Source organism: Sminthopsis crassicaudata, chromosome 4 (assembly GCF_048593235.1).
Source record: "Sminthopsis crassicaudata isolate SCR6 chromosome 4, ASM4859323v1, whole genome shotgun sequence".
NCBI classification, from domain to species: domain Eukaryota; kingdom Metazoa; phylum Chordata; class Mammalia; order Dasyuromorphia; family Dasyuridae; genus Sminthopsis; species Sminthopsis crassicaudata.
Genome location: NC_133620.1, coordinates 452,468,421 through 452,491,473, shown reverse-complemented (window position 1 = coordinate 452,491,473; position 23,053 = coordinate 452,468,421). Strand labels below are relative to the sequence as shown.

The window sequence follows — 23,053 nt, the reverse complement described above, 5'->3', positions numbered from 1 at the left end:
AAGCAAACTATCATTTGATTACTAAGAAAAGAGAACATTACATACCTACACAATGCTTTTAATCCTAACTTAGCTAAATTTGTCCTTCACTTCCTACATTTATATCCCAGGTTTTGTTGTTGGGTCTGGCATTCTTTATCACAGATATTTTAGCTACTTTTCTAAGCAGATTTCACATGTAATTTTTTGACTAGTCTTGATAATACTGTTTAGCTTTTGCATTTTTTCTCCTGATGATCAATGTAAGGGCACAGCAAAGGATAGTAATCCTAACACAGTATTCAGTGTACATTTGAGATGCACTAATCAACTCAGTACTGGAGACTTGGGTCCAGGAAGTCTACTTCTTCACTGTAACACTTTATCAAGTGATATCTTCTCATGTACTATAAAATGCTACCAAACTATATTCTCAGGAAGAAAATTTCTTTTGTGCTCCTGAATTTGTGACAGCAGAACTATCCAAAATTGCTATGTAAATTGCTTTGCTCAGGACCCAGGAGAGGGTAGGGTTAAAAACTACGTATTAGGTTTGAATCAGGGAATGTCTTAAGAAGCAAATGTTGATGACTGGAAAAAACTCTCTACCTGATATCTCTCCTCACTCCTCTCCTTCTTCACCTCTCCTTCCCCCCCAAACCCTTCCCCTTTACAAAGATTTTACTGAAAGTGTTTTCTCCAAAGTTACTGATTGGCATTTTCTTGACCACTCTACAGCACCTAAATCTTTTCTTTCTAGACACGCTCTTCTTGGGTTTCTTGATTTTTCTCCCGACTCTACTCCCACTTGACGTCTCAATCTCCCTTCAATGCCATGTTACCTAATAACAGCTGGGATCTTTACTAATTTCTCTTACTTCATGGACTCATTAGGAGTTCACAGCCTCATTCTTTCTTGAGTTTTAGTCATATGTTTTCAATTATCTTTTGGCTATTTCAAACTCAATGTCATATAAGCATTTGTCTAAAATCAAGTTCATTGTGATAGGTCAGTTATGTACAAAAGATGCAACAGTCAATGATTATAGTAATCTAGTGTTTGATAAACCCAAAGACTCCATTATCTGGGATAAGGACTCACTATTTGACAAAAATTGCCAGGAAAACGGGAAAACAGCAGGGCAGAAATTAGGTACAGACCAACATCTCACACCCTGTATCAACATAAGGTTGAAACGCATTCATAATTTAGATATAAAGGATGAAACTATAAGCAAAGAGAGCCAAGGGATAGTTTATCTCTCAGATCTATGGAGAAGGGAATGATCATAAAAGAGGGAAAATGATTTATATTGCAAAGGTATTTGAAGCACCCTTTTTGTCTGGTGGCAAGATTGCCACCAGAGAGATTGAGATCCGTTCAATTTCCCAATAACTAGGAAATGGCCTAGTATGTTGTGGTATCTGGATATAATAGAATATTATTGTTTTATAAGAAATGATGAGCAGGCTGATTTCAGGAAAACTTGGAAAGACTTACATGAAAGGATGTTGAGTGAGTGAAGCAGAACCAGGAGAATATTATACACAATAACAGCAAGATTATGTGATGATCAACTATGATAGACTTAACTCTTCTTAGCATTACAGTAATGATCCAAGATAATTCCAATAGATTTGGAGTGAAAAATGTCATCTGCATCCAGAGAAAGAACTATAGAGACTAAATGAAAATCAAAGCATACTACTTTCACTTTTTTGTTACTTTTTTGTTTTTTCTTTCTCAAGGATTGTCCTTTTTACTTTGATCTTTCTTTCACAATATGACTCAAGAAAATATACTTAAAATGACTGTTCATATATAATCTATATCAGATTGCTTGCTGTCTTAGGGAAGGGTAAAGTAAGAGAGAAAGGAAGAAAAAAAAACAAATTGGAATTCAAAATCTTACAAAAAAAGAATGTTGAAAACTATCTTTATATATAATTGGAAAAATACTTTTAAGTGAAGGGGAAATAAAATCAAGCTCATTTTCCCCTTCTACTCACACCTTTTTTTAAAATTTAATTTTATAATTATTAAATTTTTTGACAGTATATATGGATGAGTAATTTTTTTATATAACATTATCCCTTGTATTCATTTTTCCAAATTATTCCCCCCCCCTACTCCCTCCCCTAGATAACAGGCAATCCCCTACATTTTACATGTGTTACAGTATAACCTAGATATGTGCGTAAATCCAATTTTCTTGTTGCACATTAAGTATCAGATTCCAAAGGTATAAGTAACCTGGGTAGATAGACAGTAGTGCTAAAAATTTACATTCATTTCCCAGTGTTCTTTCTCTGAGTGTAGTTACACTTTCTTTAACTTCTTATCTATTGAAGGCATTACCATTTTTTCTGTGATAACCTGGGCATTTCCCCTGATTCGATTCCTCACTCTCTCCTACTCATCAAAATCCAATCATTTTGCCAAATTTTGTCATTTGGACCTCTAGAATCTGAAGCTCACACAACCACCATCCTATCAAAGGTTCTCATCACCTCTCTCCTAGTCTACCCAGTTGAGATCAGTTAGAAGACTACTATAGTAAGTCACTTCCCACTCCAATCTATCCTCCAATCAGCTCTCAAATGATTTTCCAATTGTACATTTCCAACCATGTCACTCCTATATTCAATTACCCCCAATGATTTCTTATTATCTCCAGAAACAATAACCATCTTTGTTGATCTTTTAAAGGCTTTCATCCCCTAGCTTTCCAAACTTACCATATATTATATTATTCTTGTGTCTGTACACTAGATTACTCATACCATCTCTTGCAAATTGTATTCCGAGTATATTTTTGTGAACTTTGTATGTACATGTTGTTATCAGGTTGTTTTAGTCATATTCAATTCTTTATGATCCCCATTTGAGGTTTTCTTGGCAAAGCACTGAAGTAGTTTGCCATTTCCTCATTTTACAGATGAGGCAAGCAAGGTTAAGTGACCTTCCTAGAGTCACAGTTATTAAATATTTAAGACCAAATTTGAATTCAGGTCTTCCAAAACTGTGGATATTCTATTCACAAAGCCACTAGTGCCCAATATATGTATCTACTCTAATAGAATATAAGCCCCCTGGGGGCAATTGACTTCCTTTTTGTCACTGTAACCCTAAGACCTTATTCAGTAAATTCCTGGCATATTCCTGGCTAATGCCTGCTGATTAATTTATTAATGTAAAACTACCTGTCTTTTCACTGGATTTTAGCAGTGGGATAGGCCTCAGCAGTCATCTTTTCCAAACTATATCCTAAAGTAATCCTACAACATGTCTGAAGTCTTCCAAAGGAAAAAGTTTCCTTCCTTCCAAAGTAGCCCATAAAACTTTGAAAATGACTTCCATTAAAACATTTTTACAGTTAAAGGTTCTGATAAAGACCTCATCTCCAAAATATACAGAGAATTGACTCTAATTTATAAGAAATCAAGCCATTCTCCAATTGATAAATGGTCAAAGGATATGAATAGACAATTTTCAGTTGATGAAATTGAAACTATATCCACTCATATAAAAGAGTGTTCCAAATCACTACTGATCAGAGAAATGCAAATTAAGACAACTCTGAGATACCACTACACACCTGTCAGATTGGTTAAGATGACAGGAACAAATAATGATGAATGTTGGAGGGGATGTGGGAAAACTGGGACACTGATACCTTGTTGGTGGAGTTGTGAAAGAATCCAGCTATTCTGGAGAGCAATTTGGAATTATGCCCAAAAAGGTATCAAACTGTGCATACCATTTGACCCAGCAGTGCTACTACTGGGCTTATATCCCAAGGAAATACTAAAGAAGGGAAAGGGACCTATATATGCCAAAATGTTTGTGGCAGCTCTTTTTGTAGTGGCTAGAAACTGGAAAATGAATGGATGTCCATCAATTGGAGAATGGTTGGGTAAATTATGGTATATGAAGGTTATGGAATATTATTGTTCTGTAAGAAATGACCAACAGGAGACTTGTATGAACTGATGCTGAGTGAAATGAGCAGGACTAGGAGATCATTATACACTTCAACAATGATACTGTATGAGGATGTATTCTGATGGAAGTGGATATCTTCAACATAGAGATGAGCTAATCTAATTCCAATTGATCAATGATGGACAGAATCAGCTACACCCAGAAAAGGAACACTGGGAAATGAGTGTAAACTGTGAGCATTTTTTATTTTTCTCCCCAGGTTATTTTTACATTCCAAATCCAATTCTTCCTTTGCAACAACAACAACAACAAAATTCGGTTCTGCACACATATATTGTACATAGGATATACTATAAGATATTTAATATATATGGGAATGCCTGCCATCTAGTGGAGGGGGTGGAGGGAAGGAGGGGAAAAATTCGGAACAGAAAGGAGTACAAGGGATAATGTTGTAAAAAATTACCTATGCATATGTACTGTCAAAAAAAGTTATAATTATAAAATTAAGTTTTAAAAAAAAGGGAAAAAAAGAAAATGACTTCCCTTTTCCAAACAAAAATTCTTTAGCTCTTCCAAATTTTCTTGACAGATTCTTTGCCTTCGACCAAGTACTAATCAAGTTCTTTCTCTAGTTCACACCTCCTGATAGTATGTACTGAAGCTAAAAGGATTTCCCCTCATACCATGATGATCACAGAGCTGTACGGAGGTTAAAGACAATCTGTCTCCTACTCTTCAATGCCTGCCTAATGTCTGAACCAGAAAAGATGATTCTTCAATGGAAAACTTCTGTAATGGGTATTATTGCTATCTTCAGAAATTGTACAGCATAGGGATTTTATAGGCTGGTTAATATTACTGATGATAAACATCACAGGGTGAAATTTGTCACATCGCCCACCTAATAAGATACCTGAAAGGAAACTATTAAGTAAAGAGCTTCCTGCTTCCTGCTTCTTTTCTGTTTAGTCTCAGCCAGCTCTAGGGTGCCAATGTGCCAAGTACACTATTCAACTCTCTTAAAATGAACTTCTACATTGGGGTCACTATTTGGGGTTTTTGATTAAAAAAATTAATATTTACATGGTGCTTAAGATGAGCAAAATAATGTGCCTGACAAATAGTTTTGACTACTAAAAGCAAATTTACTATCTTGAAAAGGCTGTCAGATCCTTAGGCATTTGAGATCTCATTTGAATTATAGGCTTCTCTAATTTCTTTCCTGTAGGCCTTTCATTGAAACACCCTAGATAGTACTGTCTTTATATTTCTCTTATGAAAATATCAACTAGCAATACTATTATTTATTTTCATTTTTTATCTCTCCTACCAGATTGTAAGCATCTTGAAGACAAAGGAAATATCTTTTTCATCTTTGATCTCTCCTCTCAGTACCTGGCACTAAATGGCCACACAGTAACTGAGAATGAAAGATTATTATTAGCCAGTAAACACTGGTGTCCTTTTGCTAGATTAAGTCACATACAACTATAAATGGGACAAGGATGGGGAGGATTCCTAAACAGAGAATAAAGATCTGACTAGAAGAAAAGGAAAAATCTTGTAAAATGAAATACATAATAAAAATAAACTTTAAAAAAATCAAATACACAAATATAACATGAGGAAGATGGCTAGACAACAGTTCACATGAAAAAGATATGGATTCAGTTGAGTATAATATGATTAGAATTGAAAAAGCTAACATGAATTTATTTAAGTTGTAAAGCATTTCTTAAAATGTATCTTGCTAGGCATAGGAGCTACTATTGAGAGAGCTGGTAGACTGCTTGAGTTCAGGAATTCTGAACTACACTGAAGCCAAAAAGTCAACAGGAGTGTTAGTTGATTCAGCACCAACAGAACAAACTCCAAGTAGTCAGTGCCCACCAGGCTGTTTATGGAGGGACAAACTGGCTTAAGTTAGAAGCAAGGTTTCCATAGAGTAGTAGTCGGATTAAGTCTATAAGTGTCCATCCCCTTTTCTGTCAGGATGAGATAGGTAGGGAGAGGAAGGAAGAGAAAGAAGAAGGAAGAAGGGAGAAAAAAATGACAGCTCTTTCCCTTCTCTCCAAGTATTTAAAGGACTTTCATGTGCATACACTTGTTTTGTTTTGCCTAAAGAGAAATAGGAATGATAGGAACTATAGAAAGGCAGGTTTTAGCTTGATGAAAGAAAAAAAATCCCAACTTATCCAAAAATAGAATGAAAAACCAGAGTTAGTAGCCCAGATTGAATGGACAACTGCTGAGGATGTCAAAGAGGGGATTCCTATAAGTCTAGTGGGAAGGGATGAATTAAGGTTCCTTTTTATTCTGATTCTGATTCTAAGTCATTACTAATACTTAATAGAATCCTAAATGTAAATATCACCCATAATTCATAAAAACGTAATTATCTTTAAATGTTAAATACCCCCATTCTTTATACTTCTGCTAGTCAGAGAATGTTTCTATATATTAAATAAAATTATCTAATATCAATTATAAGAATTATCTTTAATATAATCAGTTATATGGTACTTTACTATACAAGTTACCAAATAGAAAGTCAAGTATCAACAGTAAAAACACCAAATGACCACACTAAAGCTAAGAAATTCAATTCCAAAGTAAACCTAAGTACAATAGATAGAGAAAGCAACACATACCAATATCACATACATAACATATAAGAATCAAGAGAACAAAATCAGTGGGTACACTATGAAAAAATATGACTAGGAAGAAAACTTTCCTTTTCAAGTTGAAGCCTATGCATGTTCAAGTACAAGCCTATGCATGTTGTTCCAGACCTCAGACAACTTTCTAAAGGGGAAAAAAATGAGTAAATGAATATCATCAGGCAACAAGGAAGAGGCTGAGGGGTAGACAATTTTATACAGGGCTCAAAGAGGGCAGTGGCCAAATTAAAGCTATTGACCTCATTCTTCTGTCAGTTAAATAGCCTTCCAGTCACAGGCACAACACCCAATCCTTACCTCAGTAACATGGGTCATATTTCCTAAAGGAGTACACTGGTGGAAACTTCCTTGCTGACAAATGATAACAGCCACAACAATTTTTCTTTGTCATTGCTTAATTTTACTTCCTACCTAACTTGGTCAAATTCTATATATATATATATATATATATATATATATATATATATATATATATATTTATGTTCAACTGTCTTCTCTTTGTAATTGTAACAACTTAAGCAAAAACTAGATAGCTACCTGTTACAAACACTCTGAGGTCAGGAACCAGATCCATAAGTAGAATCACTAGGCAAACATTTAAAGCCAGAAAGTACTTCACTGAGAATCTAGTCTAGCCCCCTCAATTTATAAAGGCTAAAGAACTTATCCAAGGTGATGCAGGGGCAGTGAAGGAATTTAAATCTACAGGCTCTCACTCCAAATCCAGTTATCTTTCTCTATTATGCCATGTATCCCCCTTCCTGGAGAGAAATTTATTTACAGTGCTTAGAACTTTAATTTAATAACATGCAGCCAAGATGGCTGTCTAGCTCCCCCATGTCTACACAGGCAAAAATCTAAATTCAAATACGGCCAAATAATTATTAAGAAATCCAATGAGAAACTACATTAAGTGATTCACACCGAAGAGCTACACAAAAAGTCTGTCAGCAATCCACAGGCAATAAACCAGTTAGCTCATCCAGAGAAGGGCTAAAGACAAATATTACCTGCAAGGAATGGCGCAGTAAGCAGAAAAAGCTTGTAAACTTACAGCAGGTTATGTGCACCATGACCAAACAAGAGCGACCCAGGCACCCAAAATTCTAAGTTCCCTAGCATTCTATACTGAGATACCACAGAACACATTAAAGAACCAGCACTCTGAACCTCAAAAATCCAGGAAAGGTGTCAGTGCAAGAACCTGGGGACACAAACCAAGCAGGATTGACCATCCTACCCAAAAGTACAGAGGGAAAAGAACATAAACCTCAATTCAAGAACTAAAACTGGGTAGATGAGACAATCAAAGAAAACAATGACACCTATCAAAAGTTATTACAAAAAAGCCTCAAAGGAAGAAACTGATTTTGCAAAAGGCTTACATGGATAATTAGAAGAAATAAAGCAAAATCAGAAAAAAATTGAAAAGACTTATTATATGAATTAATGCAAAGTGAAAGGGCTGGCACACAGCTAGTTAAGTGTATGAGGCCACAGTTTAATTCAGGAAGATGAGTCTTCCTAACTCCAGAATCAGGGTTCTATCCTCTGACACTTAGTTGCCTCCCTCCCCATTCTGTCGTAAATCTGAGTTTTTTAAACTTAATTTAAGGTTACATTTATTCCTATTGTTTCATGTTATTAGTTTTAATCTGACATTCTAACTTGTCAATCTTGTCATCCTGTGTGAGGGAAGAAAGTGATGAGGAATTGGGATAGGAAAAGGTCAGGGGAGAAAACATCTTAACAATTAAAAGATAGATGTCCGAAGATGACATAGGTAATGAGTTCCCTATTACTATGAGGTCTTCAAATACAAATAAAATAAGTTAATTAGTGGGGATGGGACGATTTGGCAAGGTTGCCATTAGATTGTTCTCCCTATTAAACATGATGCCTTGAAATCTTCAACCAATTAAATATTAAAAGGCATACCTGAACTATCTCCTCTTTTTCTTGAGTCATTTACATTTGTTGATGCACACACACGAAAACTGAACCCAATTTCTACTGAGAAGTATGCTGTGCTTGCTTCCAGATTCAGCTTTCTCTCCGCAAGAAATAGTTCTTCATTGTTGTACTAATATAAGTTTGTTGAACTGCACCAGACTAAGCCATTTGTATTTTTATCTCATTCAGAAAACTAAGACTTTGGTTCAACCTTGATAATTCCCGTTGAACGGTTCAAATAGTTCATTCAGAGGCACAACTTTCTGAAAAACAAAAGCAGATTCATACTGCCAATTATATAATGCCTATTGATTGTGATGTTATAATTCAAACCATTGGGGTATACTACAACATATATTGCTCAACCTAATTTCAAAACAAATCTGCTCCAAAATGAAACAACAGTGCTAAACTTCAGCCTTAAGAAAATTCTTCCAGTGACATTCACAAACACTTGAAAAAAATTTTTTGACAGAGTAATACTAATGCCACTGAGAAGCATTTTAGTGTTACTCGAATAATGTTTTAAAATATAAACTCAAACCATTTATCTTTTAAGATCACGTAAAAATATGAATGTATCGAAATCTCTTCTAACAATTATCAGCTTGCAATTATTAAATCTTGAAAAAAATATTTTTAGACTTTACATAAGACAGATTGTCACTTTTTTTGTAACCTTTTAGCATTTTTAAACTTTATTTTATTACTATGTCAAGAACCTAGCACACTTGGAAGGTTTTTAGGTGACAAACCTGCTTTTAATGGGTAAAAATGGCTTATAAACATGTTCACTAAATGAGAATTCCTAAAGTGTTTAGAGCATATTTGAACTATCTTTTTTAAAAATTCCCATTATGATTTTGTTCAAACTTTTTATTTACTCAGAGTAATATTTATTTATGGAAAGTGCAAAGTAAAATTCCAGAGTTATAAATTGGTGAAGTACTAGAGTTGTGTTCAAAGGCTGTTACAATCCTGAAAGTGATTTTTTTTCCTGTTTATGTGCCAGTCAGTATGCCTGGAAAAAAGTGCTCTGCCTAAGAGCCCACCTTCCCAATTCCCAACTTTCAAGGTTGTTTTCTATTTTGTGGCTACAGAAGCAAAAAGGTATCGCAAAATAACACTGCACTTGTAATAACAAGTCTGGGGCTCTACCACTAACCAGTTGAGGAACCTGGGAAGGGGTTCTCAACCTCATTTTAGTGGCTATAGGCTACATATTACTGCTTGAGGAGTAAATCTGAGTAAATCACTATTCTGTTAGCTTCTAACACTTTCACCATATATGTCAGAGTTCTTGTAAGGAATGCTAGAGGGCAGCTAGGTGGCACAGTGGATAGAGTAAATCTGGTCTCACTTAACACTTCCTAGCTGTATGTGACCCTGGGCAAGTCACTTAACCCCAATTGCCTCAGCAAAAAAAAAAAAAAAAAAAAAAGAAATATGAGACTATTATTTAGCTGTTTTAAAGAAGCAATGAGAATACAAGTGAAACCATTTTGTGAACAGCAGAACTATACAGACTCATTACTGCAGTCACAATCTGTATAACACCTGTCTGCAGGATTGCTTTGCTTTTCCAAAAAAAAAAAAAAAAAAAAAAAAAAAAAAAAAAAAAATCCTAGAAGTATTAAGCTCAGAGTTATTGCTCTGTCCCATCCAGTTTCTCAAATTTCTACCTCAAACTGAAAATAATTTCTAAATGCTTCCAAAATGTCCCAAATACTGTCTCCTCTCCTCCCTGTTCATTGGTATCCATCTACCTACAGTTTCTCGGATAGTCGTGTGGTCCTTTATATGATACACATGACCATAATGTCAATTTGCCTTTGTTTTGTTTTGTTTGTTTCTTTAGTTCAGTATAGTGCTTGGCACCTCGTAAGGATTTAATAAATATTCGTCAATGCTGGTGATAATGACATGCACTGCTTCAAATCTTGCAAATTTTATAAAGAAATATTATTTCCTGAAAGATGTTTCCTAACCATCATAAATTTTCAATAAAAGTCAAGTACAGAAAGCTTAGCCAAATCAAGGCTAGGAAGGTTTCACTTAAACTATTAAGAAATCTTAAATGGGGCAGCTAGGTGGTGCAGTGGATAGAGCACCAGCCTTGAATTCAGGAGGACCAGAGTTCAAATCTGGTCTCAGACACTTAACATGTTCTGGCTGTGTGACCCTGGGCAAGTCACTTAACCCCAGCCTAAAAAAATTAAAATTAAAATTAAAAATTAAAAAATAAGAAATCTTAAATGTTACTTATTCTTTTTTACCCTTCTGAAATCAGTTTGTGACCACAAAATACAGCTAATTTCTACCTTTCTCTTAAATTCTCTCACTTTCCATTTATTAGTCAATTGTCCAATTAGTCAATTGTCTAGAAAATAGGAAAAATATGAAAAGAAATGGCCAGAACTAAGGACAGGAATATAGCATGCAGTGGGAGTTTAGAACCAAGAAGGCACAGAAAGGTAGTGAAGATCTGGGAGAGGCATCAGAGATAAGTACATAACTAAGTCCCAAGAAGTCTAACAGCTAAAGGAGAAGGTACAGAAAATGACATGGCATTCGAAGACAGGGACAGGAGACATACATAGAAGCAGAAAGGCTAGCTGGTGAAACACAAAGGACAAAAGTGAAGGCCAAGTTCAGACACAGGAGATAAGTAACAAGGACTGAGCTACAAGACATGAAGGGGTGGGGGGAGGAATTAACTTAAAGAAACTGGAATAAAAAGAAATAGATAATAAAGAAAAGAATGGAATTTTATATCCTAAAAGATGTGAAATATTATTTGAGTCTTGCAGTACACAATTACCAACTGTAAGTCAGGCATCCTTTACACGAAGCTTAACTTACTAAAGCCTACACAATTTTGTACAATCAATCTCAAGTCTATGGAATACAATATTTGATCCATCTTTGACCTGAGGAGAACAAAATGTTTATATTAGTGATTGTTTGGTAGATTTCAAAAATGAGCTGTTTAATATGTTTTGTGCTATTTATATATTACAATTTCTTATCACAGTAGGATACAGGTTAACTTGTTTATCTTAAAATGTTTATTCACTAATTTATAATTCCTATATATAGAAAAGTTCTACATTTAATTTTCTTAAATTGAAAATAATTTCCAAATATCACACTAGTTTTAACATAAACAGAAAATACTGGTCACCTAATATCACTATTATGATATAGTAAGCCAAGGCAATAAGAAAATTTAGTTTGATTTACATTTTTGCTTTAATAGCCTTTAAGTAGTATGGTATTTTAATATCTTGCAAGCTAAATTGGATAAGATATCAACTTATAACAATAACATGGAAAAAATACCACATACCCACAAAAAGTAAGCAAGAAATTTTCCTATTCGTGAAATATTCTAAATAAAATTTAATTTCCCCAGTTGCATGTAAAAATAATTAACAGTTTTTTTTTTTTAATTTTGACTTCCAAATTCCTTCCTCCTCACCCCCAGATGGTAAACAATTTGATAAAGGTTAAACATGTGCAATCATTATGCATGACAGCATCAAATACATTTTTTATTGGAGGCATCTTTAAATATGCTATGCCTTTACTGAAGCACAAATGAAACTTGTCAAAACTGTTACTATATTTGGATATCTTCACTGAATAATCTCGTCAAATAATTTTTGGCCATTAGCATAATGAAATTCAATGAAATATCTAAATTTTTTTTTACTTATAATGACAATGGAATAAGAAAAACAAATTTCTATTTGCTTATATTAATTTTTAAGAAAAAAATGACAATAAGCAATCTGACATGTCAGACATTTTAAAAAGCAATATTCCTAATTTAATCATTCTGACTCAATAATCTATACCTATATTATATATAGAATGATACAAGTTTTCAATCAAAACAAAAACAAAAAGTTGTTTGTTTTTTTAAATACTGGGTGCAAGGGAGAGGAAATTAGAAAAAGATAAAAGCAAGAATTTTGATTACCTGAAATTAAAAAGCTTGTGCAGTTAACAAAATCAATGCTATCAGAATAAGAAGGGATGCTACTGATGAATTTTTTATCAGTCTTTGCATCTAGTATCTAGGAAGAATATCCAAATGTCCTAACTATATAAAACTAAGCCATTTCCCAATGGAATTGTTCAAAAAATATGAACCAACAATTTTCAAAAGAAATCCAAGCTATTAAAACTACATGGAAAACTACTTCAATTCACTAATATGAATAAGATAAATCTAAACAACTCCTGAGTTTTTCCCTCTGACACCTAACAAATCGGGTAAGAAAAAAAAAAGGTCAACGATAGAGAGGTTATGAAAAGATGGGTACTACTGTAGAGCTATAACTTGGTCCAACCAATCTCTAAAATAATTTGGAATGATACTTTTTAAAAGTGACAAACATGTCCATTCCCTCTAATCTTATTCTTAGGCAAAACCCCCAGTAAATCAAAGACAGAAAGGTTTCATTAACCCCATAATATTCATAGCAGTACTTCTTGTGGTAGGCAAAACAGTAAAAACAAAGCAGATTTCCACTTATTAGGGAACAGACAAATAAACCATGGCATAAGAATACATGATAGCATATTGCTGTGCTACAAATAACAACAAATAATTAGAATAACAAATAACAACTAATATGATGTATAAGAAGTATGGAAAGAGCAATATGACCTGATACAATTATATTGACTACAAATGTAAACAGAACCCCCATGCAAAAAAAAAAAAAAAAAAAAAAAAATTAAAGAAAAACTGAAACCTGTATAATTACAATTATGACAAAGCTTGCTATCAAACATCACATAGCTATCAGACAATTTGGTTGATTTTGTTCAAATACTCTTCTCTATTTCCTTTTTTTTATTTCTAGTTGTAAAGATGAATAAGAAAGGGGCAGCTAGTTGGTGATAGAGCACCAGCCCAGCTGTCAGGAGGAACTGAGTTCAAATTGGCTTTCAGACATTTAATACTTCCTACTTATGTGACCTTGGGCAAGTCACTTAACCCTAATTGCCGGGGGTTAGGAGTGAAAAGTTTACTAGGAAAAGAGGGAGGTGGATATTTGTAAATGATGGTAATTTTAAAAAGATAAAGGGGCAGTTAGGTGGCTAAATGAATAGAGCACCAACCCTGAAGTCAGGAGGACTTGAGTTCAAATCTAATCTTAGACTCTTGATACTTTCTAGCTGTGTGACCCTAGGCAAGTCATTTAACCCCAACTGCCTCAAGAAGAAAAAGCAAAAAGCAAAATTTAAAAAAAAAAAAAATTAATTGTTAGGAGAAAAAAGGGAATTTTGTTTGGTACTTGAAATATCTTTCATCAAACAAATATTAATAATGATTAGATTTTCAAACCAGCCCACTAACACCCATTCACTGACATGTTATTTAGTTATTTTCAGGCATAACCAAAGGTACTAAAGATACTAAAGTGGTTTGCCACTTTAGATGCCAGTGGGTCTCCAGATCATTTTACAGATGAGGAAACTAAGGCTGAGTAAAGTGACTTGCTAGTAAATGTCAGAGGCCAGTCTTCCTGATTGCAGAGCTAGCATTCTATCCACTGCACCTCCTAGCCATTCACATACAATCTAACTAAAATAATAATGGGATCTAAGGAGAGTTCTAGTGTTTGTGAGGGAGAGAAAGGGAGTAAAGAGGCCAAAGAAAGATTTCTCAACTTTCTGCACAATTCCCCTAAAAGCACAGGCAAGTTCTAGGTTCAATTGAAAAACAGAAGGATAGAATGAGCAAAATACAATCAGTTCTGTTAGAATGAGTGTTTTTTAAATGTGAATTTATTTCAAAAATTGATATATTTGAGAATATTCTGAGTTTTCTTCTACATGATTTCTTCTATGACAAAGTGAAAACACAGAAAACTACACAATAGCTTCACAATAACTCAGGAGTTCCAACTTTTCCAATGCCATCTGCCATAAGCAAACTTCAGCTTTGTTAAATTCCATATTTAGCTTATCTTCCAAGGTAGTAGGACCTGGGATTGGAAAAGGGCTGGTCTACATTTGAACCCCTCAAACCACCTGCAACCATGGCCTTCTGAGTTTTTGGTTTCTATCTCCTTCTTGTTGTTGCTATCAATGTCATTAATGTCCTTCACTCTTGAAAAAAAATCAGCATCTTTTTTAAATGTATCACTAATAAAGTTTTCGAGCATTACACCCTTAAAAATCCTGTTTTTCCCATAAGCCCAGTAGTTTTTGTTGCTACATTTGCATTTTAACAATGCTATGTCAGGTGATAGTAGAGCTGCCTGAATTTGGAAGAAGGCGGTTCCAGGAGAATATTGCAGTAACAGCAGGTTGGGGCTCTAGTAGAAGCTAAAGACAGATGTTAAAGAAGGGTTCAACAAAGTACCACAGATATTAGTTGGGGAGTTCAAGGAACTGCAAATAAAATGGTAAGTGACATCATGCCATCGTCATTATCATATCAAGTATTTAATAAATGTTAACTAGGTTGAATTGAATTAGAATTACTCTAATTATGACAATGCAAGAATATAAGTAAAAAGTAAAGTAAAAAAGGTGTTGTAAAGAATATGAGCTGGGCGAATAGTTGCACACTGTCTCAATTTCTATTCTCCTAGCTAAGAAGAGAAAGGGAAGAAAGGGAAGGAAAAGAGATGGATGAGGAGAATGAAGGTGAGGAAAGAAGAGGGGAGAAAGGAAGAGGTAAAAGGAAAAAGAGGAGAAAAAAGAAAAGAAACAGGAAAAGTAGGGACAAGAGGCATACAGGAGGAAGGAGGAAAAGGAGAGTATATTAATGTCACTTGAATGTTAATGTAATTTCTTTGTTCCTCATATTATTGAAAAATCTGGCCTACAAACACCCTTCTGACTAGTTAGGTTTAAACTGCCTTTTTTTTTTTTTTTTTTTTAAACCTATATAAATAATTCAACAGATTAGAAAACTAATTTAAAAAAAAAAAACACTCCATCTTGGTACATGTAGATCAATGATCTCAAATGACAAGGAATATAATATTATACCACAAATTTCCATACAGGCCAATTTCCTAGCCTATTATTTCATAGATGCATGCTACAGATCAAAAAAATTTATATTACTTAATATTCTATGTATTACTATTCACATTGCCATTACTAGAAAAACCAACTCAAAATAACCTTTCCTGCTAATGTCATCTGGATTAAGGCTGCTGACTGTCTAAGCCACTTCCTTAGAATAAGTATTCTAAACTTTAATATTCAAACTGACAAAATTCCTCAAGTCAATCCCAATCCCAAATGTTATCTTCTCATTTCACCCTATAGAAGATATCTCTCTCTGATCTTTCACTTGTTCCTCTAATTTTTCCCAATCTAGAACTGAGAGAAACCTAGATACCTTTCTCCTTATTCTGTCTCCTATAACAACTTTCTCTACTTTCATGACTTCAATTATCATTCCAAAGTAGATTTTTCTCTCTTCTACAACTCTATTCCTAATAGTAAAGTTTCCAATAGCCTAACCAACCAGTTCAACACCTCCAACTATACATCCCCTTGGTACTTTAAACACAACAGAGGAATAGAGACAAGGAAAGGGGATGGAAATAGGGACAGGGAAAGTAAGAGATTAGGACTAGATTTATAATTCCACTGGCATCAGACATAAAGAATTCTCTTCTCTCTTCTGATCTTATTTTGATGTCACAGAAAAGAGGTGGAGGAAAGAAATCATAAAACATGCAAACTTGGCCGTCATTGCAACAAGGGAAGCATTCTATTCCTCCCTAAATGAATTATCCCATTCTCCACAGTAACTGTTTCAAATGTTCTTGTGAGTCTTAAAGCCTCCCTGCACACTCTTTATTATCAGCTGAGAAAACTACCACTTCATACTTCACCAAAAAGTTGAGACCATTTACAATGACCAAGACAAGGTCCTCTTTTATACCAATTCTACATAAAGAGATGCCAGCACAAACCCCTCCATGTGAAAAAAATGCTTTATTTCACTATTGTTTAAAGAAATGCAAATTAAAACAATTCTAAAATACCACTTCACATTTATCAGATTAGCTAACATGACAAAAACAGAAAATGACAAATGGTGTAAAGAATGTGGAAAAATTGGAACACTAATTCATTATTGGTGAAGTCATGAACTGGTCCAACCATTCTAAAGAACATTTGGAACTGTGCCCAAACTGTGCATATTCTTTGACTCAGCGATACTACTATCAGGTCTGTACCCCAAAAAAAGAAATCAAAGAAAAAGGATATGGACCCATATGTACAAAATATTTATGGAAGGATCTTTTTGTGGTGGCAAAGAATTGGAAACTGAAGGGATGTCCATCATTTGGAGAATGTAACCAATGATTTATGATGGAATACTATTGTGCCATAAGAAATGACAAGTAGCATGGTTTCAGAAAAACCTGGAAAGAATTTTATGAATTGATGCGAAGTCAAGTGAGCACAACTAGAAGAACACTGTACACAGCAACAGCAATATTTGTAACTATGATGAACTATGAATGGACTTAACTATTCTCAGCAATACCATGATCCAGGTCAATTCTGAAGAGCACAGAATGAAAAATGTTACTATTTCCAGAAATAATTGAAAAAGTCTGAGTGCAAATTAAAACATAATATTTTCACTTTTTTAAAAAAATAATTCTTGTGTTTTGGGGGGATAGGGAGAAAGGGATATGTCCAATATGGCTAAAATGGAAATATTTTGCATGATTTTACATGTAAAACTGATATTGTGATGAATTGTAGACTCTCCAAACTCCATGTATCTAAAATAAATCTTTCACTCTTTAAACCCTACCCCATTCTGAACTTCTCTATTATTTCTGAGGGTACAACCAAATTCACAGCCACCCATGGTCACAAAAAAAATTGGTTTCCATCTCAAAGCTAATCACTTGAATTCACTCCCACTCATCTCCTATCAATTATAATAACAGTTTTCTAACAGGTCTTCCTGCCTCAAGACTCTGCCCTTTTTAATCCTTTCTCTCTTCACTTGTCAAGATAATTCTTCTAAAGCATAAATATGACCATGTCACAAGCCTAATCAATGAGATCCTTTGGCTCCCTATTATCTCCAGGATTCAATTCTAAGAACAGTCAGAATTTATATAAGACTATTTAAAGATATGAGTTAAAGTCTCAGATATTTACTAGCTGTGTGACTTTGGGCAAGTCATTTAATCTCTTCTAATAAGAGTACCTACCTCACAGGGCTGTTATAAGGATCAAATATATCTGTAAACTATGGAGCACAGTGTTTAACACAATTAGTTATTATTTCTTCTTCTCTTATGCCCCAGCTCTTCATCCTGAAGACTTAGTCCAGCCCTGGAATTCACAAACTGGGAGTAGCCTCCTCACCAGCAGCCTCTCCCTCAGATCAGATGGTTCTTCCTAGAATCACTATTTAAGGAGGTTCCTGGCCAACCAGGTCTCATCCCTCTCCACCCCAACTCTGAAAACAGCCTACCAAGTACCTCCACTTTTCAGCTTCCTCTAATAAGTTGTCTTATCCCATTAGAATGCAAATTCCTTGAGGATAGGGACTGTCTCTCTATTTGTATTTCCAGCTCTCAGCACAAGAGCTGCTACAATTCTAACTTTTCTTACTTTATAACCCTAAAGACACATAGCCTACTTAAAATACATGTTCCTCAAACACATAATTTCATGTCCTATCTCAGAGCTTTTCCGTGTTTCTAAACTGGCTGTCCCTGGCACCTGAAATGTGATGCCTTCTCTTCTTTTAAGTCAAGAATTTCAGTGATTTTCCTCAAGACTCAACTCAAATCCTACCTTTCACAGGAGGCCTTTCCCTAACCCTACAGTTATTAATGTGCCCCTCTCCCTTTATGAATTATCTTCATCTTTTCTAAATATAACTTGTGTATACCTAGTTATTATATGTTGTCAGAATGCATACCCCTGAAGAGCAGAGACTGGCCTTTCATTGTACCCCCAGCAAACAGCACAATGCCTGGCACATAGTGAGCAATTAACCTTTCGATCGATCAATCCCACTTTTGAGAATATATCCCCAAGAGCATGACAGAAAAAAAGCAACAATATTCACAGCAACACAATTTTTGGTAGCAAAAAACTGGAAACAAAATAGCTATCCATCAAATAGGGAATAATAAACAAAATGTGGTATAGGAATGTAATGGACTATTACTGTACACTGAAGAAGTATGGATACAAAGAATTCTAAAACACACAGGAACTCTTGTGTAGGGTTTTGATCAAAAGAAAAAAGTGATTTTTTTTTTTTTTTTGCTTTATAAGCTTACCACTTAGGAAGAGCTAAGAGAACTCAATACGATATAATACCATCAATAAAAACACCAAAAGTCAGCTAGACTCAGTAACTAAACCTTGGTTCCTAAGAAGAGAGAAAAAAACCAACTGCCATTCTCTATGGTAGAGAGGTGGAGAAATTCGAAAGAGTCTCAAATGTTTTACATATCTATGATATCAATAATTTTTGGGGGGGGGAGGGTAATACGGGAGGATTCCATTGTAGGGAAAAGGGAATCAAGAAATGATTGTGATGTTAAAAAAAAAAAAAAAGAAAAAGAAAAGAAAAGAAAAAAAGCCACTCAACCAAAAGATACAGTAGTCCTGTCTCAAAACATTGGAGGGATTTTTCTAAAATTGCTTTCTGAGCCAGTTTGTGAACCACAAAAGCAAATGTGCCTTTTTTTATAGTCACATCTCCAAAAAGAACAGACCTTAATTGGAGAGCTCCAAATCACTTTTGGAAGTTTTCAAAGGCCAAACCTCTCTCAAAGGAGAAAGACTTTCCACTAAACAGATTACATTTTAATATTAAATAAGAAAGTATGTTTAAAAAAAACATACTCTTACAGCAATTCTGAAAGAAGTTTCAAGTAATCTGTGTCATGGAATATTACTGCATCTAAGAAACATATAGGAAGAATTCAAAGAAACAGGGTTCTATGACTTGAGTGTGCAAGGAACTTAAAAAATAATGCTTAACAATTAACTTGAATTGAATGGATTGAAATGACGCAGAGCAAAGAAAGTGGATGCAAGAAAACAACATATGAAGTGACAGTTGGTGAAAACATCAACTGGCAAAAACAAAAACAAAACCACAAACACCTCAGATTAATACAACAGACTATATTGGCATTATGTATAAACCTGAAAAATAGGGCAAATTATGTTTACAAAATTTGATTTATAAAACCAAAATCACTTTTTATTACTTCCTTAACTATTTTGAAAGAATATATTTTCATCATTTTAAATATTTGTTTGCTTTGATAAAATTAAATTTATGAATATACAATTATAATTGTTTTCAATGAGGACAGAATTTTTAAAAGGCTGTAGATTGCCAGAGAGGTTGAAAGCAAAACATTTAACTTGCTTCTGATTTGAAATGTTTGCAGTCATATCTGCAATAGGAAATACACATACTGGGCTTATATATTTCTATCCTGATTCAGAACCCAAATCCCAAAGTTTGCAGCTGTAGATCGGGATGGGGCAGAAGTAGCCAGGGTACATTCCTAAGAAAATTGGCTTCAAGCCAGGAAAAGTCAGTCTGAATTCCAGGCCTGTCTCTTTTCTCAGTGCTCTAAACTCACCTGCAATAGTAAAGGCAAAAGAATCATAAGGCCAAATACCTTATTCTCAACCTGCTCGAATGGTACAAATTCAGTATATCTCCACTCCCTAAAAACAGTTCCTCTTTCTAATTTTGGCAATAATACTTAGACTCACTGCTCAAATGTCCTCCCTCCAGCCATATTGGAATACACATATTCAGTAAATTTCCAACCTTGTCCAATCTGACAAACATCAAATTTCTCCATTCTCTTCTCCCCACTCAAGAAGACCACTCTGGTCCAGGTCTTCATAACTTTTACTCTAGACCACTTGTAACAGCATCCTAAGAGGTCTCTCTTTCACTCTAAACCATTCTTCACATGGCGGCTAAAATAATCTTCCTATTGACCAGGTCTTACCATATCATTTTAGTGTACCATAAATTTTCAGTGGTTCCCAAGTACTGATAGAATAAATTATAAACTCTTTTGTGGCATTTAAAGCTCTTTTAAATCAGCTTTCAGCTCATGTTGCCAGATTCATTACACCTGTCCTAATTCCCCAAGAGCAGTAATTATACATTATTTCAGGAATTTTTCAATTCAACCAAACTGACATTCTTGCTATTCCTAACACATCTCTGTACCTTTGCCTGAAGTGCACTTGCTCCTTATTTCTGTCACTTAAACTCCTACCTTCCTTCAAAACTCAACCCTCACTAAATTATATATTTATGTGCACATGTTTTTGTCCTTTCCCACTCCATTCCCAAAAGAATGTAAACCTCTTGAGGTCAGGGGCCATTTTTTTCCTTTGTATTCAATATGTTTAGTAGGATATTAGGCACATAATAAGGCCTTAATAAAAATACACAATAAACAAACAAACAAATAAATAATAAAGTAGAAATGTCTTCTGATTGACTAATCATTTGGCACTTATCCAAAAGATCTTTCATTTTCTCACCTGGAAGCTTTTGTACCTTACCAAGCCCAACATTTTCAAAACTGTACTTTTCAAAATATTTACCCATTCCTCAAGATCTAACTCATTTGCCACCTTGTTCATGAATACTTTCTTAATTCTTAACAACTGAAGGTTATCTACCCCTCTTCACTTTTTTCATAGTATTTTTAAAACAATTTTTATCTCTGCTTTCAATTGTATATTATAAATATTGCAATTATTTTTTTCCTCAGATCTCTTGACTTCCATGTACTTTTTTTATTCCTTTCACCATCCTGAATGATCTCTTCTTCTTTGCATTTATGGCATTACTTTTCATAGCTTGTAATGTTCAGGCTAACTTTCTAGAGGTCCTCAGGATCAGCCCAAGCCCTTGGTCTTAGTGGAGAAGTGATGAAGGCTGGCCAGCCACCACAAAGCTGATCAAAAATGGAATGTCTCATTTCTAGTCCTTCTTAGCTCTTATATACCTTAGTACAATTACATCATTACAGCATACTGAGAATGTGTGAACTAGAGAACCATTACATCACCATACTAAGTACTAAGTATATATGTAAACTAGAGAACCATCATCTTATCAATTCCACTGAGTTAATACCTTGTTTCAAATATACTTTTCCAGAATTCCAGCCCTCTACAATAGCTCTTTTTCCGACCTATCTAATCTCTCACTAAGTTTCACTTGTTAGATATCAGGCAAAACCTTCTCCTTAAGTATGTGTCTATCAAGGCTTCGTTCTTAGATCACTTTTCTCTATTATTCTCTCCCTAGAAGATGAAAGAAATACAGAAGCAGGCTTTTGGATGAATGAACTACTGTCTGGGATCTCTTGATCCAGGGTCACACAGCTAGAAATGTTAAGAGTCTGAGGCCAGATTTAAACTCAGGTTCTTCTGACTCCAGGGTTAGTGATCTATCTACTGCCCCATCACAAGCTTTCTGGGCTCTGTCCCTCCATATGTAAACTAAGGAATAACTTGCCTATGCCAACTTAAAGGAATTATAAAGATCAAACGAGAGAATATAGAATTCTTGGTGAAATATCAGGTAGTATAGCTATTGCTATCTAACCTTAATTCTTTTTTGTTCTTGCTTTTTTGCTGAGGCAACTGGAGTTAAATGGCTTGCCCAGGATCACACAACTAGGAAGTGTTAAGTGTTTTGAGACCAGATTTCAACTCAGGTCCTCCTGAATTCAGGGCTGGTGCTTTATCCACTGTACTACCTAGCTAACCCTTAATCTTCATTCTTAATATTAAATGTCCCTCCAATATCTGGAACATAGAAAGGGCTTTAAAAAAAAAAAAGTTTGTTCTCTCTCCGACAAAGAAAGATTACTAGTAATAAATTAACATTTAAAAATTTTAAGTAATAAAGGTAAATTAAGAAATCTACAAAATACAGAGGCTTAAGACAAAACAAATTGAGATTTCCTGAATACTAAAAAAAAAAAAAAAAAAAAAAAAAAAAAAAAAAAAAAACACCTCCTTTATACTAAGATGGGGAATTAGTTTAAAAACTAAGTAGTTCTCTAATATTATATGTTTTAGAAAATACTATTACTGGTCACTCAATCAATATCTGTGTCCATTTTCCTGATTTAGCTCTGTAACAGGCGATTATCTGTAACGAGAAAGTTTTTTTAAAGTTTTCCTATTTTTCATATTTTCTGTTTATGCATAAGAGTTCTGCTAAACTATCTAATGAATCCAAGGAAGTATTTCTAGTTCATGTTAAAGTTGTGTATTTCAATGCCAACATTCATGTGCTTAACTGCAACATTAATATGTGACTCAGCATTGCCTCACTGAGTTTGTTCATCAGACTCTGTAAAGAACACTGTCAGTAGCGCCCAAAGAGTTTTTCTGGGTGTGTCCTGCTTTAGATATTTGCATTCACACGTATTTGTTATATTCT

The 23,053-nt window shown here is 34.4% G+C and overlaps 1 protein-coding gene across 3 annotated transcripts in view; it reads right to left on the bottom strand.

Moving 5' to 3' along the window:
* The window catches only part of TAOK1 (TAO kinase 1), a 130,545-nt gene that overhangs the window by 80,075 nt on the left and 27,417 nt on the right, over positions 1 to 23,053 (bottom strand). Inside the window, exon 1 of one of the 3 annotated variants that reach the window (XM_074263758.1) lies at positions 8,551 to 10,178. The exons of the other annotated variants lie outside the window; for them this stretch is intronic. The gene's annotated coding sequence lies outside the window, so the exon portion shown is untranslated. Of the gene's footprint in view, positions 1 to 8,550; positions 10,179 to 23,053 lie in introns of those variants that run through there. 3 annotated transcript variants of the gene reach the window in all.